At 42.7% G+C, this 18,179-nt stretch overlaps 1 protein-coding gene across 8 annotated transcripts in view; it reads right to left on the bottom strand.

Annotated features, from left to right (window-relative positions):
* ST6GAL1 (ST6 beta-galactoside alpha-2,6-sialyltransferase 1) overlaps positions 1-18,179 on the bottom strand; it is a 132,368-nt gene that overhangs the window by 100,226 nt on the left and 13,963 nt on the right. The gene's annotated exons all lie outside the window — the stretch shown is intronic.

Raw genomic sequence — 18,179 nt, 5'->3', positions numbered from 1 at the left:
CCAGCTCCCCCCTGGAGGGCCAGAGCCCCTATCCCCCACAGGGCCCTAGCCCCCACATCCAGAGTCCCAGGCACCCTGGAAGGCCCCAGCCCCCCCCCCCACCCCGACCCAGGGCCCCAGCTCCCCCTGGAGGGCCCCAGCCCCCCCAGCCTCCCAGGTTCCAGGCACCCTCCCTGGAGGGCCACAGCCCCCACCTGACCTGGGCCCGTAACTTACCTTTAGCAGCAGCAGCAGGAGTGGGGCACTCTGAGCCACAGGGGCAAGACCTGGTGCAGCATGCAGGTACTGCATGCCAGGCCCAGCCGGGTTCTGGGGCCTCTCTGATGCTGGGCTGGGCCCTTGGTGGCAGGACCTGCTGCCCTCGAGGCCCCCCTGCTGCCCGGCTGGGCTGAGCCGAGCCCTTGGTGGCTGAACCCGGTGTGACACATGGGGACCGTGTGCCGGGCCCTGCTGCCCTCGGGGCCCCTGTACCTCCCACCAGGCCAGGCCCAGGGTAGCAGGACCTGGCACGGCGCATGGGGACCGTGCGCCATGCCCACCGGGTCCTGCCAGCCCTGGGGTTGCTCCTGCAGGAGCAGCTGGGCAGGGTCTGGCTGGGCTGGGGCTGGGCAGGGAGGGGCCGGCAGGGGTATTTGTACCCAAAAGCTTGCAAAGAAGCATTTTTCCAACTACTTGAGTTAGTCTAATAAAAGATATCAGATTTACTCAAAGAACCTTGGCTGCTTATGTCCTTAGACCAACATGGCTAAAACCTATACCTCTGTTCATACCCTATGCTAGCAATGAAGAATGCCCAGGGGACAGGTTATAAACATGATCTCTAAACTACATATTGGCCAGGAAATGCCAACACCAGCACCTGGGGCATTCTTGTTGATTGATCTAAATTGTAGCAAAAATAGAATCAGTGTCAGTACTTTCAGTTCTGACTGCACAGAAATAAGAAGCGAGACAGAGAAGCATAGAGTATGAACAGATGTACATAGGGTGTGGACAGATGTGCAACTTCAAAAGGGGAGGGGGGCTCTCAAGCCTGAGCATGACAGCTGCTATGCTATAACTCAGTGATTCTCAAGCAGGGTACTACAGCACCCTGGGGTGTTGAGATAAAATGAAAAGGAAGGGTTGGCATGTCCTGAAGGATGCCTTGAGTCTAGAAAGGTAACAGTTACAGCAGTGGTTCTCAACATGTGTATGAGTGTGTAGCAGCCCAAGTGTAGCAAAACTTCTCCCAACTTTAACCCTATTTCATCCAGGGATTTAGCTCACTTGTCTCCCCTCAGGCTCACATACATGTGACAATTACCATGCGGAAGCTGCTGTGTATTCCCAAGCAGCAGCTCCTCTCCCCACCCTTTTTGAAGCTGCCACAAGTGTACATTTGTCCATCCTGAAACCTCTTCTAATTTCAAAGTAAGCTTGCTGGTGTTTTAGGTGCACGTTTGTATCAGTTTTCATTTTATCTCTAAAAGGCATTCCTGCCATGACAACAAACAGTAAAAGCTTTATGGCCAGTTCCTCATGCAACTCAAGTCTCTGGCAATGCACCCAAACCCTGACCTGCAGAAATACTTGATGTCTAGCTCATCCCCAGTCTTTTACGGGCAAAAAAAAAAGTGATGAATGAATACCAAATATAAAACATAACTGATTCTGCCAATCACCTCCTTGCAATGAACTACTACAATGTGCAGTGCCCTACTGAATTCAACGACCCTCCTTGTGTCTGCACTGATCAGGGTCCAAGTGTGGGTCAATAAATAACCATAGACAAACACTTGCAACATTTTTTAACATTGTATGGAACTAAAGTTCCCTAAGAGACAGAGGTCCTTACTAAGCATAATGTCCTGCTTTGGATAACAAGTGATTGCAAAGATTTCCGTAAAATACGAAAAAGAAGCATCCATAAAATCTTCACCCATAATACTGAATCACTGAAAGGATTATTCAGGGACTGTTCGGTGTTCAAAATCAACATGCTCTTTCTGGGCAATTCACTACAAAAACTGGCATTTTAAACCAAAGCTTCAAATCATCTCAGCAAAGCAGCTCAGATGTAGGGACATATTTCCTGTGATCTATCAAAGCCTAAGGAGGTGACCAACAGTTACTCTCCTTTAAGGCCTTTATCAAAGATACAAGGAAATGATAAAAATTTACAAGAAGAGAATATCAGCAAGACTCTTGGGAAACTTGGAATTTTCATGTTTTGGCAAAAGAAGTGGTTTCATGGTACTGTACACATCTAGGTTACTGTATCTAGAAGGTTACTCTATCTAGAAGGCAAGCAAACTTTTACCCTATTCCTCCATTAGTAATCTTTCACTTACAAAAGGTGTTCTGTGGAGTGGGAATCCTCAGTAATGAACATCAGCCTTTAATTCACAGTAGGTAAAAAATAGCTACCTCACTAAAAAGTATTTCCTAAGAGTTAGTAATGAGTTGGAAAAAAAATTGCTGCAGATGTTTGGTTTCCTACTAATTCATTAATTAGGAAAATCCCCTTTACTGAGGCAGTTCTTGTTTTTGTAAGATTTGTGGACAACTATAATATTGTCATCTTATTCTTCTTATAGGCTACGATGTACAGGGCACATACAGTGAACGTTTGGTAAGCTATCCAGTCAGACTGCTTTCAATCATCACTGTATTCTATATCGTGTATCTGTTATACTAGTTACAAAAAACAAGAGCTAAAACAGCACACTCCAAATTAAAATGTTATTCATTACTGTCAGCTACTTTTATTTTTCTGCAACATTTTAGAATACAGTTAAAAAATACACACTACTTCCCCAATGATAAGCAGGACTAACAAAATATTTAAAGCAGAAATTTTAACCTGGTTATTATTTAGTAGTCTTATTTCCACTGCACCTACAAGTCTCAGTTATGGGCAGAGATGTGGGGTGGTGCTTTATTTTTCCATGGGAAATTTTCCATTTCTAAAAATTCATTGTTTCATAAAATTCATTAGTAACAATGCATGGATGCCAATACAATATTAGGCAAGCTTAGCAGTTTCAAAGTTGTAATTAATGTTTTTCAGGTGATTATCCCTAGGACGTGTGAGAAAGAGTACATATATGTTTTATTGATCTGTAAACAGGAGGATAAATACACCCACATAATCCAAACCAAAAACTAAGTTATGAATTCACCTAATTGGCTGTGCAGGTCAAATCAAAACCAAAGCACAGCATATCATGCACAGTTCTTTGGGTGTGCTAAAATTAGTGTGTCAACAGTTTTCTGTGCCTTCATTTTTTTCTTGAATTTAAACAAACAATGTAAGGGAAGTTTCTTTCCACATAAAGCTTTGAACTTTTTTACTATGACATTTAAACCACATTAAGGGTGCTGTATTTATTTTTTTCCTAATCAAATATTTCAGTTCAAATACTTGTGGTTATTGGGGCCTAAAATTTACATGGGGGGTACTTTTTTTAGTTTTGTTTACTAAATATAGGTCAAATAAACATGCTAAATTAATTCACGCTCTATTTAGGGCATTGTAAAATTTTCTGGAAAGTTGGAATTCTGAATTGGAAAAATTTTTAATTCAAAATCTTACAGAAAACCCATATCTCTGGTTATGGGACAAGATCACTCTGGGTCAGATGCTGTACAAATACAGAAAAGACAGTTAACACTTGGAAACTTCAAGGGAAAAAAAACCTTTTGTAATACATAATTATACATAAATAGTACTGAGCTTATCAGCCAAAATGCTGCCTCAAACTGTTTGCATACTATATTAACTAGTGCATCCCATCTTTGCTACCTCATATTGAGGATAGAATGTGTGTAACACCCACACATACAGACATTCATTCCTTCTTGACTGGGAGCCCTTTCTGTTGTGACATGCATTAGTGAAGACCAGCCTAATTGACTAAAGCATTCATCCATCTGTTCAATCAGTGGATCAGACCGCACTCTTTCCTGCAGAAGAAAACAGGTGATAGAAGTCAAAATAGAAAACAGACGGAGTTTATTTTAACTGCAGAGGCTCTCTCAGTAACACATACTTAAGAATGATGGCTGGATTTCAGACTACCTCTGCATACACTGAAGAAGAAGAGCAAGACAAAGCAGAGACTGCTTCCAACTTGTGACAGAGTGCATCTCACTGCAAACTGAATCTATCCCAGTGGCTGGCATAGAAGTGAATGGTCTCATATTCCTGCTTTTTCTGGGGAGTCCAGAAAGAATGAGTTGGACTCTTTCATTGGTCTAATCCAAAAGCTGCTGGACTCAATGGGAAGCTAATAAATTCAAAGGGTTCTGCAACAGTCCCCTTGTGCTTGGGGAACATGAAGATTTAGATTTCCAAACCCCATTTTGAGTTGCAACAATAAAAAATGGAGTCACAAAGAGGCTCAACAGTGTCGACCGATTATAATGAGTAAAAGTCCTGTTTATAAATATGCAATTCTTGCACATGGCAGTTATTCATCCACACACAACAGTTGAGTTTAGAGAGGTGGTTGTGTTGAGCAAGCATAGCAGCATTAAGAATGAACAGTAATGGCAATCCTGTACAATTTCTGTGTATTATATACTTTTAAGTCTCAATTTAGCATACGTAACATCTAAGGTTGTTTCATGTTATGGCAGCACATTAAATATAATCCACAGCTAAAGCAGCTGAAATAAATGTCAAATAAAGGCAGGCAAGATTCTACGAGTAGATGTGATACATTTTATTAGACCAACTAAGTAGTTGGGGGGAAAAGGGTCTTAGCAAGCTTTTGGGCGCAATCACCTTTTTCAGGCCTTAGGAAACTTTTCTGTTCTGAGACTCCAAGGAATGAGGGAAACTAAAATTTCCTAATTTCCAACTATGTCCTTTTTCACAGACAGCCTTCTTTTCTACCTTGAATCACTACCACTGTAGTGTCTCCCTTTGCCCCCCACCCCCTTCCCTGCTTTACCTTTTGTCTTTCTAACTTCCACCTATTTACATTCTCACTGACATCCTACCACACGTTTAGCCTCTCTTATTCCTTGGAGTCTCAGACCAGCAGATACTCCCTATGCCTGAAGAAGGGCGATTGCACCCAAAAGCTTGCTAAGAACTTTTTCCCAACTACTTGGTTGATCTAATAAAAGATATCACATCTATTCAAAGAACCTTGTCTGCCTATGCCCTTAGACCAACATGACTACAACCAAAACCCCAACAAATGTCAAATAAATGCATTTAATAGCTTTTTTAGACTTTGTATTTAATGTTTTTTAATCTAAAAATAAGTTAAAATTATTTAAAATGTTTTAAATGACAAATATAAAGACCATAAACATTGTAATGCCATATTTATGACTTGTTGATGTTGGCTACATCATTTTGGGATCACAAAAATTTTCCAATGTTTAAATGGGGTCATGCTGAGAAAAAGGTTAGGAAGCCTTGATTTAGACTCTGGTTAATACAGTAAAGCTGTTTTGTGTTCTTTCACCCCCTGTCAAACAGCACAATGCCAGCCACAGTCTAGGAACTGCCAGGCTTTCTTATTCCCATGATCTAATGTACTTTTTCACTAGAAAAGTCCACTCAGTCAAACAGGAAGTTCTCTCTACAGGGCTTAGAGAGAGGAGTATTTGAAGCTCTGCTTCTTATAAGCAGAAAATATCAGCTTCTTATTTAAATTAATATCTGTGGCTCTGTAGTTACTGCAGTAGCATAGAGGTATATTATAGTTAGTAGTGTTAGACAGCTGCAAGTTTGCAAAAGAAATAAAAGTTGCCAATATAATTTTGGCAAGAATAAGCAAAGAGCTCTCTATTTCTGTATTCACATACTTCTGTCAGACTAGGACATACTTATTGCAGTGGGAAAAGAAGAGAGGAACTGTACGATAGCATTATTTCTGCCAGTCAGCACTACCTTACCAGGGAAGTAGAGATACCATCATTTGTACCAATTTCCATTTTAGATAATACGATCAGTCAAAGGAAATGTTCAGTCTTAAAAGCTAAGGAGTAATATGAGAAAACAAAAGGTGCCATCTTTCATGGACCCTTCACCAGTTTCTTTACAGATTGTACTTGATTGAGAGAGAGAGATAAAGGACAGTTAATAAAGGGCAGAGGGTCAGCCAAAAAATAAGCTCAAAACCTGAAACTTGCCAGCACAGTTATAAAGCCAGAGACATCCCAAACCAGCTCCACCAGGCAGCAATATACTGTGCATTAAACGATGTAAAAGCTATAAGGAATCAACCCAGAAGGAGAAGCAGCCAATTAACTGTACAAAAATGATGAATCAGCAAACCTAAGTGCTTCATTTGAGAAAGGGCTTCTAATAGTTCACACTGCCAAGTTGCATTTCATGCCTGAGACCTGCAAAAATGCACCTGTTTGCAAGGGCATTTAGCACAACAGAGCATATATCTGTAACATGTGCACGTTCATAAAAATCACATGTACGCAACAAACGTTTAGCTTACAGATTCATGGTAGCAAGCATTTGTAAGCACATACCTTTATTTTCCTCCTTAAATGTGACCATTAAGTTGAGATAGATTTTAAAGATGTCTGACAGAGTTATTAATAACACTTTTGTTGCATGCTGTCTGAAAACAAAAAGTATTCTCAATAGAGTACTATAAGGTTGCATGGCACTTTGTAGACAGAGATACATTGGCTGTACACTGAAGGTTGCCTACAAGGCTTGAAAAAAATATTGGCTCTCAAATACTGTCAGGCTTCTTCACAATGTAAACCTTTAAAAAATAAGCTACTAGCTCTTTTTCTTGCAATGCTATAACTCTGAATACAACATGAGTGCAGATTTTTCAGAGTCCTGCCAAAACTTCAAACTGACAGCTAAGGCCTTGTCACAGTTCACAGGTCTCCCAAACTGCAGCTGACCAAACAGTGATCTAAGTTTTGACAGATTTTCACTGCTGCTAGCTAGCAAGAATGATGTCCACTTCACTCTGCCAATGCTTGGGAAAACTCAGAACAGCTGTAAGCAGCACAAGTATTAATGAAAGGCAGAGGAGGAGCGGAGGAGCAGAGCAATACTAATGTCTACTCCCTCAGGCAATCAGTATCATCATTAGGTCAAGAGAGTAACAGAGCCACTCCTTTGAGCAGGCGCCAAATACCAGATTTGATATTGGTATGTTCAGATGAGTGTGTTTTAGTAGTTGTAGTTCCACTAGTTGAATAGCAGCACACAGTACTTCCTTCTTCCACGTAAAAAGCGTGCATTGCCATTTATCATATAAATCACTAACCAGAGGCTAATGCAAATGATGCACTCCTCAGTTAGAGTCCCAGACACTCAGAACAGGACTGGCTCTGCACCTACACACCTCTCTTACACTCTGTATCTGCCTCTACTTGTAAACATCTGACACTCTCAAGCTAATAAGCCCTGTCTTAGTTGTATGGAAAATGTATCTTAACTGCAACAGGTTTTCACTAAACCAGGTTTGCAGAAAGTTAGGGTGGTTAGGTTTTATATTCTGCAGAATGTTATGACAGTTTCCCAAATCAGCTGAAAAAAATTAAGTTCCATGCTTTAAAATAACCCTAGCCAGCAGGGTCAGAAAGCTAGAGACATCCCACACTGACTGCACTGTGCTAAATTGGGCTCACAAGCTCAGCCAAAAATCCAGAGGACAGTCCAAGTAAGAGCAAATAGTCACGAAGAATTTTCTAGGTCTGTCACTAAATCCACAAAAGTCATTTTGTCAGACAATGTGCACAACTGCCTCTTGTGAAGGGTCCATTCTCCAATACACCTGCTACAGAAAAGAGAGGTAGTTAGCCACATTAGTTTGAAGATGCCACCCTGCCCTGCCTTACACAGGAGGGAGGAAGAAATTGAAAAAGTAACTCCATGAATGAAGGAGGAAAAGCCTCACAGGCTACTTTTCCCCAAGAAGTCTAGCAACAAAATCTGGCCCCACTCTGACTTATGCTAACAGTTTATCCTGTTGGGGAGAGAAAGACCAAGAGCAGAAGGACATGGTATTAAAACATTTAAACTGGAACAGTGCAAGATTTAAAGTCTCAACTTAGCTCTTACATCAACACTCTATGAGACCAGTGATATTAATAGAGTAAGAGCATTTACGCATTTATTTCTGCTATAATGAAAGGAGACAACTTGTATAACCATCTATGAGCTTACATGGCTTTCATTGCCATGGTATCCCAGTGCCCAAACAAGGAGCTAACAGAAACAAAGAACAAGCACTTGTTTTCTTTCTGTAGGGAAAAACTTGAATAGATAATGGAATTTTGTTTGTGTAAGAGTGAGTTCAAGAACATGAGATCCATTAACAGGCTATGAGGCAACCAGTTTTAAAGTTAGTGGGCAGTCCCCTCAGAGGGGGATGTTATGAAGGAGAAGGGTTCCTCAAAGCATTTTCTTCTTCCTAGCACCATTATTTCAGTCTCGCTTGGCTTCAGCATTAATAGCTTCTCTCCATCCACATACTGATCTCTGCCTGATGCTGAAAGATGATACCACACCCATCTATTGGGTTACTGTTATTCATTGACAAAGAAATCCAACATCACCTTAGAAATGCAAGTGCAATCTTCAGACACCTGAAGAAATGGGTGTTTGAAGATCACAACATCAGATCTGAAAAGAAGCTTATGGTTTATCAAGCAGTCATGATCCCCTCCTTACTGTACAGAGCTGAGACATGGACAATGTACAGGAGACACCTCAAGTCACTGGAGAAGTACCATAAACATTGCCTGTGGAAAATGTTTTGAATTCTGTGGGAAGACGGACATGCCAACATTGGCATCCTCTCACAAGCAAAAACACCATGAGCATCAAAGCGCTGATGAACTTCAGTGAGTCAGCAACACCATCTGGATATCTGACTCCAGACTCCCAAAGCAAGTTCTATTCTCCCAGCTCAGTCAAGGTGTATGCTCAAGAAGACGTCAGAGAAAGTGCTTCAAGGATGTCCTCAAGGCCAACTTAAAAAATTGTAACATCAGTATCAACTCGTGAGAGACTATTGCCCAGGACTGCTCCAAATGGAGGAAGAGTTTACTGCAAGGATCTTGGTACAGTAAAAGCTCTGTTATCTGGCATCCTCCGGCAATGGGGGATACCAGATAATAAAATATGCCGGTTAATTGAGCAGCCCCGGCTGCTGCTTCTCCTGCCATACCTGAGGCGTCCCGCCGCCCCTCCCACGGCATCACTGTCCCTCCCACTACATTGCCACCCATCCCGTGGGCCCTGCACAGCCTGTTATGCCCCCAGGCCATGGGGGCTTGGCAGCGCAGGCTGCTTTGCCCCCAGCCGTGGGGGCTCGGAGAAACCGGAAGTGCCATGGTGGGCACTTCCAGTTTCACTTTATCTTACAAGCCAGCATGCCGGATAGTAGAGCATGCTGGCTTGTAAGGTGCCAGATAGCGCAGCTTTTATTGTACTTTTCAACCTTATGTTGAAAACAGGAGACAGAAAAGCAGGAGTGGCAGAAACAGTGTGTTGCAGACAAATCAAGAATCCAGAGCCACCCACCTCACACAGAAACACATGCCCAAGTTGCAACAGAGTCTGTTAATCCCAGACTAGCCTCATCAGCCATCTTAGACCCACAGATAAAGCAATCATGGAAGACAATCATCCTCAACTGTGAGGGATTGCCACAGTTGACTTAGTTTTGCTTTAAAACAGCCAGCTTTGGAGTACAGGCAGTCCTCAACTTACAACATTTCAAGTTAATGTTTTGCACTTACAAAGTTTATAAATTGACACCGTTTCAACTTTCTGACATCAGTTTCAAGTTTACAACACTTGATCCAACACCATGCCACACTAGCAAACAAGTTTGCTGCGTTGCTCATCTCCCTGGAGAACATCTGTCCAAAATTCTTTGGACACTTTTGTTAAGAAAGCAGACAAAACTCCAGAAAAACCTGCAACCAAGACTCCTGAGAAGACTCCAGCCAAGATCCCTTCAAAAAGTCCAGCAAAGGCACCTCAAAGAAGTCCTCCCAAATCAATATGATTACTATTTACAATAGAAATACATTAATGTAGCTATATTACTCATCTATAATTGACTGAGTACAAAATTCTGGGTTATTTTTGGTGAAAATACAGTATCGAGCCTTGGTTCAAGAACCAATTCGCCTTTTATAATATTGTTTCCTATGGGAAAATCAGTTCCAAGTTGCAACATTTCAACTTAAGACATGGTTTTCAGGAACCAATTGTGTCGTAAATCTGAGGGCTGCCTATAGTATACTTAAAGAGATGAAGGCTACATCTCTGTAGTCTCCAGGATCACTGTTGAGCAAACCCCACCCATTCACTCACTCCTACTAAGCACACCCCCAAGCCTGGCAATCAAGCATAGCAGACAGCTTAAAGAACTCTTGCCTTTACATTCCTGTGCTACTCACATGCTCTGGGATAGGCATGCCAGACCCCTCCAGGTTAACTAAAGTCCAGCTTAGGGGCCTTGATACCAGGCTTGACAGGGAAGCAATACAGGCATGGCCACAGAATCAGTTTCTAACAGCAGAATCTGTATGTTGAATCAGGTGGATGTACAAGGGTTCTGAGAAGGTGAAAGGAATAAATCCAAGTCTGGAAATCATGTCTTTCAAAGAAAACCAAAGCAGCTAAACCTTTCCAATTTGTAGGACCACAGAGCAGGAAAGGAACTCTGTGGTCCTTGCAGTCTGTCCCATACAACTGCAGGCAAGCATGCCATATAATCCTTTCAATAAACTGATCAGGCTTAAAACCACATAGGTTTCTAGCCCACTACTCACAGCTCTGATGGTTAAAAATCTTGCAATTTGCAGCAGTAGATATTCATGGCCAGTTTATACCCATCTATTCTTGTGCCAACAGAATCAAAGAGGAAGTTAGGAGGCAATCTGATCACAGTATACAGTTATCTACAGGAGGAGAGGATGTGATGGCGGAAGACTTTTTCACATAGCTTGGAACAGGAATTACAAGTTCCAGTGAGCAGAAGCCAAAGTCAACAAGTCTCAAGGTAATTTTTGCAATGTAGGCAAAAAACAACTGGAACAAAACACCAAGGGAAAAGGTAGATTCTCTGCTAACTGGAGTCTGAACTACAGCATAACTTTCAGAAGGCCATCCCATCTTAATTTTGCTGTAGATCGATGGCTTAAATAAAGGTATAACTACATTGCTAGGTAAAATCACCCTTATGGCCAACCATAAACCCAAATCCACCAGGCATATCGGCAGCGGCAGCAATCCATTATGGTCAAGAATCATCACTCCCGCGGGTCAAGTAAAGGTTCCTAGGTGAGCCCACTGATGGCTAAGAAGGCAGATCTTAGAGCCACAGAGTCTCTGGCAAACACCACAGGTGGTGGTTAAAGGGAGGGTCAGATCATGGATTTCTCAGTCTTGTTTCATATTTACCGATAACAAACCAACTGCTGGTCAGTTGGGGACAGAGAGCCATGAGGCGCTCATTAATGTCAACAGAAGATTCAGGCATTCAGGTGACAATCTGGTTCTTAATAGTGAAACCATCACCATGTATTCACCTGTCATTTGCAGGTTTCTTTCCAGAATATATAGCCACCCCCCTCAGATGGCCTTTGTTTGCATATCTGGTCTTGCTGACAGCAGTGATATATCCATGTTGTACCAGGAGAGTTCTCAGGCAAACAGAGAATAGCTGTTCCATGTTCAGGTCCATCTCTGCTTGGGTCATCTAGTAGGGTTCATACATTTCAGGATGCACGTGTATTGGTGACTGGTTATTGTGGTAAATGTTAGATCCAGTGGGAGAAGCCTTCATGTGACTTGTTTTAAGTGAGGAGGCTGTTACACATTAGCAACCACAAGGATCTTGGCACAGAGGAACTTGTGCCCAGTAGCAAGGCGATCCAAGATGTCTGGGGTTATTTTTCCACTGCAGCCTTCATTCACCTTCACAGCCATTGAGAAATATGCCTTCTTCACCTGCCTGTTCCACTGTTGAGGTCTTTATGTTATGTTGTGTTATGCTGTTCTTTGTCTGATACTTCACCTTTGATGTTACCATCGTGGATGACGCAACCAGGAGTACAAGATTCCTAATGATGTTGCTCTTAGGGTCATTGGTACATGCAAGCCTCTCTGCCCTGTCAAGGTGGCAGTCCATGCAGAGGACTACCTATACACACACACACAACCATATATACTGCAAACCCTCTAAACCCAACCCACATGGCAGCAGCTTCCTAGAATATCAAGACCTCAGCTCAACCTGCCACCTTGCCCATTGCTCCCTACAGCATGTTAGAAATTCACGAGCATTCCAGGCCCCAAGCACCAGCAGCAATGCCCCAGGTCCTGCCCTTTTGCTACTTCCTGTCTCGACTGCCCACAATTGAAGCAAAGCACAGAAGGAAATACAAGACTGATTTCTAAAAGGTCCTGATGCTCTGTATAGATATAGTGTGGGTCAGAAAGTCACATACAGCTAGGAAGGAGGCTCAGGCTGATGAAGGGTGACCCTTAGAGCTGCACCGATACATCAGTCCAGTACATCAGGTACTGTACATCCAGTACACTGGTCCTTGGGCCCGCACTGTTCAATTTCTTTATTAGTGACTTGGACGACGGGCTGAAGATCAGCCTGTTTAAATTCGCAGACGACACTAAGATTGGGGGTGAGGTGGGCATGCTAGAAGGGAAGGATAGATTACAGCAGGACCTGGACAGGTTACAGGGGTGGGCTAATGAAAAAAGGATGGGTTTCAATACTGACAAGTGCAGGGTGCTGCACTTTGGCAGTAGGAACCAGCAGCATACCTAAAGGCTGGGGAACTTCCTTCTCAAAAGCACAGTGACAGAAAGAGATCTTGGAGTCATTACTGACTCCAAGATGAACATGGGCCAACAATGCGAGAACATGGTCAGTAGAGCTAACCATACCTTGTCGTGCATCCACAGATGCATCACAAGCAGGGCCAAGGAGGAGATCCTCCCCCTCCGTGTGACACTGGTCAGGCTGCAGCTGGAATATTGCATCTAGTTCTGGGTGCCACACTTCAGGAGGGATGTGGACAGCATTGAGAGGGTCCAAAGGAGGGCCACTCGCATGATCTGGGGACAGTAGGGCAGACCCTATGAGGAGAGGCTACGGGACCTTAACCTGTTCAGCCTTCTCAAGAGAAGGCTGAGGGGGACCTGGTGGCCATCCATAAACTTACTAGGGGGGACCAGCAGGGTTTGGGAGAGACCTTGTTCCCCCAAGTGCCTCCCAGAGAAAACAAGGAATAACGGCCATAAGTTGCTAGAGAGTAGGTTTAGACTAGACATCCGAAGGCACTACTTCACAGTCAGGGCAGCTAGGATCTGGAACCAACTTCCAAGGGAAGTGGTGATGGCTCCTACCCTGGGGATCTTTAAGAGGAGGCTTGACGTTTACCTGGCTGGTGTCATTTGAGCCCAGTTTTCTCTCCTGCCCAGGTCAGGGGGTCGGACTAGAAGATCTACAAGGTCCCTTCCGCCCCTACATCTATGATCAGCACAAATAAAAGAAAATTTTACATTATCAGCAATCAGCTTTTTTTGGCTGATGTGGCCAATAATGTTGCTGATAAATGCTATGTGCATGGGCACAGACACAGCATGCGCACAGCCAGGAACACAGACCAGAAGCTTGGAGAGCAGCGTCTGGCTGGTAAGTCTGTTGTGGGGAAGGGATTGGGGGTAGGGAAGGGGCAAGGACAGGGGCAGATGCTACCCAGCCAGGGTGAGGTGCAGGACAGAACCATGAACAGCTTGTGCAGGAGTCGGGGGGGGGGAGGGGAGGGGACCAGCTCCCACCAATGTGCATACCCCCAGGGGAGGCATGGGGGGCATTTGACCCACAGATCTGTACACAGGGCAAACGCAGACTGCCCACTGCAGGCTGGGGTCAGGGGTGGTGCTGGATTCCTCCCAGCAGGGAGGTGGGGCCAGGGCTGCACTTGGATGGGGGGAGGGGGGAGAGTAGCAGCCTTGGGAAAGAGGGCTATGGCATGGGCTACAGCCACCTCAAAACTGTCTTAGCCCGCCCCCCCCATAAGCTCCCTCCCAGTGCTGCCACCACCCACCTGAGTGCAGCCCTGGCACAACCTCCCCTACCGGGAAGAGCCCAGTGCCACACTGTGCCCTGAGTGCACAGCAGCAGCCCCCCCTTGCCCATGCACAGATCTGGGGGGCACCCACTCTCCCAAGGTGCACACAGCAGCAGGAGCTGCTCGCCGTTCTGTCTCCTGCCCTGCCCCACCCCAGCTGGGCAACCCCTACCCCCACTCCCTCCCTCACCGTGGGGGCCTCAATCTGCCCCCCCCCTCCCCTCAACAGACTTACCAGTCGGATTTTGCTCTCCAAGCTGCCTGGCTGCATATTGGCAACGAGATCATATCAGCCAATATGGCTTGTTAATAATCAGCCATCGGTATTGGTCCAAAAAAAATCTTTATTGGTGCACCCTTAGTGACAATGCAGACATACTTTACCAGCAGAGAATTCTTTGGCTTGTTCTATGCAGGAAATGTTTAGTACAGGTTCATAGAGATCACTTCTACCAACACTGACAGTGCCCTTTTCACATTTCACATAGTTTTTTTAATTAGAATATTCAGCATGAATTTAAGTTAAAAAAGAATCTTGAATCCTTGGCACTGAATAAAAAATTAGGTAAGTCACGTGACACAAGCTTTGAATACACACAGGATGAATCAAACCTTTTTATATATCTGTATGCATTCTAGGTGGAAACATCCAGAGGACAGGAAATACAAAGTGATCACTCCAAAAGTCAAGCAGCGTACCCGATGCCACGTAATGGGAAGCCTAGTCCTTAAAAATTAAGTCAGAGCTAACCTATATATGGTTTTAGCAATCTAAGAAGGACTGGAATTAAAATGAAACACTAAGTTGATTTATAGTGCCCTTTGGTTAGTAACTCTTTGAAGATTTTCAATCTACATTAAAAGGTTACAATAATGAACCCAAAAGATATGAGGCAGATCCTGGCATTTCTTAAATCATCAGCAAAATATTCTGTCAGGATTTTTTACCCAGTGAACCTCATAAATGTTCAACTGGGAATTTGAAAATGATAGTTCTTACCTAAGGCTATACAGCTATTTGAATTATCTGCCTGCTCAGGGAAGTAGGAGAAAACAAGATGTTACTCCCCATTGGCCACCCTCTCACACACATTTACACTTCTTCCTGGGCTACCCAGCCACCAGATACAGTGGGTGAGAAGAGGCAAAGTGGAGGAAAAGATGCATCTTCAACCTTTTCACAGCATGAGCCAGTTACAGATTAGCCAAAGTGAGAGAAGTGTGATACCATAATTTGTGGTTATAAACCAACAACAATTCCCTACATGTTCATTTCCCACTTCCTCAAACCCAGGCCAAAGCAAATGCTAGGAGAAAATTGTGACTCAGTTATCTCAGGTAAAAATGCCTCCTGAGGCGATGTGGTTTACAAAGCACCCTTTGCACAGAGCGGTGTTTCAACATATAACCTAATATTGGTCTCGCTAGAGGCTAATTGCTAGTCTCTAGCAATTACAGATGAAGAAAAGATGGATAAGTGAAACATCTGAATAAATAACAACCCCAAAGTCAAGTTTTTCTTTAAACTAAAATGTGTACATTTTAGGGATAGAGATGAGGTGCATGAGACCCCATTAAACATGTCTACTTTCATGATGAAAATCTCTCTTTCTCCTTTTCTTGGACTATTCCAATCTGGTAACACATTATTTCTATAGTAATGACTGTAAATCCTTTGATAAGAGTCCAGCATTTGTATAGTTGATTTCAAAATAACTTCACGTCACTGTAAACAAAAGGCCAGGTTTCATTCGGCATCTAGTTCCAAGATTTGACTTAACCATTACAGCAAATTTCCAAACAAACAGTAATTGGGAAGAAATGCCTCATCTTAGAGTAACAGCGTAACTCCCAGTTTATTATATTTAGTCAGAAAGGTACCTAATTAAAGAATGGAGCAATTCAAAATAAAAGTCCTTGGCACGGGTTTCTGAAAGAAAGTTCTTTCCACGGTCAATTGAGAGATACTTTGCTTATGAAAGAGAGAAGAACAGAACAGAACAGAACAGAACAGAACAGAACAGAAGACATCTAACTGGGCACATACATATTGAGAAAACACCCAAGACACTGTTCTTCTTGTGGGACCCTAGAGGCTACTTTGCTGCAAGTTCTCTGGGTTGGCCCACCAAGGGGTGTCAGGGATCTGAGGGACTGGGGTGCTGCTGTTCTCTGCAGCATGATGGCCTCCTGAAGCAGAAGACAAGCCCATGCTTTGGGAGAGCTCCATTAAAGGAAGAACACAAGATTATTTCATTAGGCTCAGCATCTGCAGCAGCTTTGGATAAGATGAACAGCTTTGCTGCCAGTGAGAAAGACCAGAAGATGAGCAAAAAGACATTTCTCTTGAGATTATAAATTCCCTTTCCTGAGTATTCCCAAAGTCAGAAAGATAAAGAGGTCACCGCCCCAAAATGAAGTTCATCTTCCCCAAGAACCTCCCAGAGAGCACACACAGAAAAGTTCTTACCTCTTTTATTTAAAACTATGAGGATTACTATAGTTCCTGCAAATACGACATTATTATAAATTGCTGTGGCATTATACGCTAGTTTTTCCCCTTTTACTCTAGAATGTGAATCCAATCCATTCAAACCCAGAAACCATAGCTATTTAAACATGCAGCTTCACAGTAAAATTTGAGATCAGGAAACAGGCCAGGAAATAGGTATCCCTCTTCTACTTCCTTCACAGTGATAATTTAAATTTAAGCCCAACTCAAATTTAGCTAGTAAACTGGTAGATTTGTGGAAAAGGATAGAGAAAATGTGTTGGGAGACAGAAAATAAAATGTCCTAATGGAAAACAAACAATATCCAGGCTTAAACACAATAAATTATCCAGGCTTCCCACTCAATTTAAGGGATTATTTCCACAGACAGGCCTCCACTTGCATTGTGCTAAGCAATTAGGAAGCTAGAAAAATGAAGGGATGTAGACACATACAGAGAACAGTACTCCAAATATTTAAGTTCTAAGTCCAGGCCCAACAAAAGTTAGCTAATAGTCATATTGTAAATTGAGATGCAAAATGTACATAATATCACCAATAAGATGGTATCCCAGTTTATTTAATCTTCTTTCAAACATGATGATAACACTTTACAAGTAATAGAAAGCAACAATATATTCAGTACAAATTAAATTAACTATTTTTCAGGCATCCAAACTCATTTTTCTCCCATCTGCATCTCACACTCTCCAATATTGCCAGTGAAACTTCTCAACTGTTTTTGGAAAAGAGAATGCTGATTATCCTGTATTATTTAGACAAGGAAAAAATAGGATGCCGCTTAAATTCTTACGCTTAAATTATGAAAGCATGTGATTTGTACAAGGATACTTGCAAGGAAGAAGCCTTGGACCTTATACTAGAAATCTCATTCCTTTTCACTGGGGAACAGTAGGAACTTCTGAAATAGTGCTTCACCCAGAGCAAAGAAACATTTTCTCTTCCATCACATGCAGCTTCCATGGGACCTTTCTGACACTTGTTGCTATCAGATATTTTGCTTTCAATGTTATCCCTGATGAGATCAGGTAACAAGTAAATAGTTATGTCAAAAACACTCCAAGCTAATGAAACAATAGCTTCTTTCATTCTTTTTTTTCACCACTTTTATTTGGCTGTGACTTGTGCTCTACTAGGCTTCCAAGGAAAGGAAATTAGATTTAGCCCTAAAACTGAAATGACAGCAAATGGAGAAGAGAAAAATAAACTGGATGGTTAAATTATCTCCTTCTCTGCTCCGGTTTATCTTTTTTATTGTTATTATTCAGCAATTTTTTTCCCAACAATTTCTCTATGTACCAGTGAAACACGCCTTGATATAATCAGCATGTTAGTGCAAGCTGAATTATGTTAGAAATTGCCAATTAAATCACACAAATTAATTATCTGAAAACAAAATAGACTGGCTCCTGGCAGGCTAAAACAGAACAAAGAACCAAAACATCTACGGGAAACAAAGGGTTTGAAGCCCCTGACTTTCTTGCTTACTACTATAATTTTACCGAGTGGAAACAGTCTAGATAAAAGAAAAAAAAAAAATCAACCTACTACTCTATTCGCTAAG

This window comes from Alligator mississippiensis, chromosome 7 (assembly GCF_030867095.1).
Source record: "Alligator mississippiensis isolate rAllMis1 chromosome 7, rAllMis1, whole genome shotgun sequence".
NCBI classification, from domain to species: domain Eukaryota; kingdom Metazoa; phylum Chordata; order Crocodylia; family Alligatoridae; genus Alligator; species Alligator mississippiensis.
The sequence above is the reverse complement of the archived record's forward strand: the minus strand, read 5'-3'. Positions and strand labels throughout refer to the sequence as shown.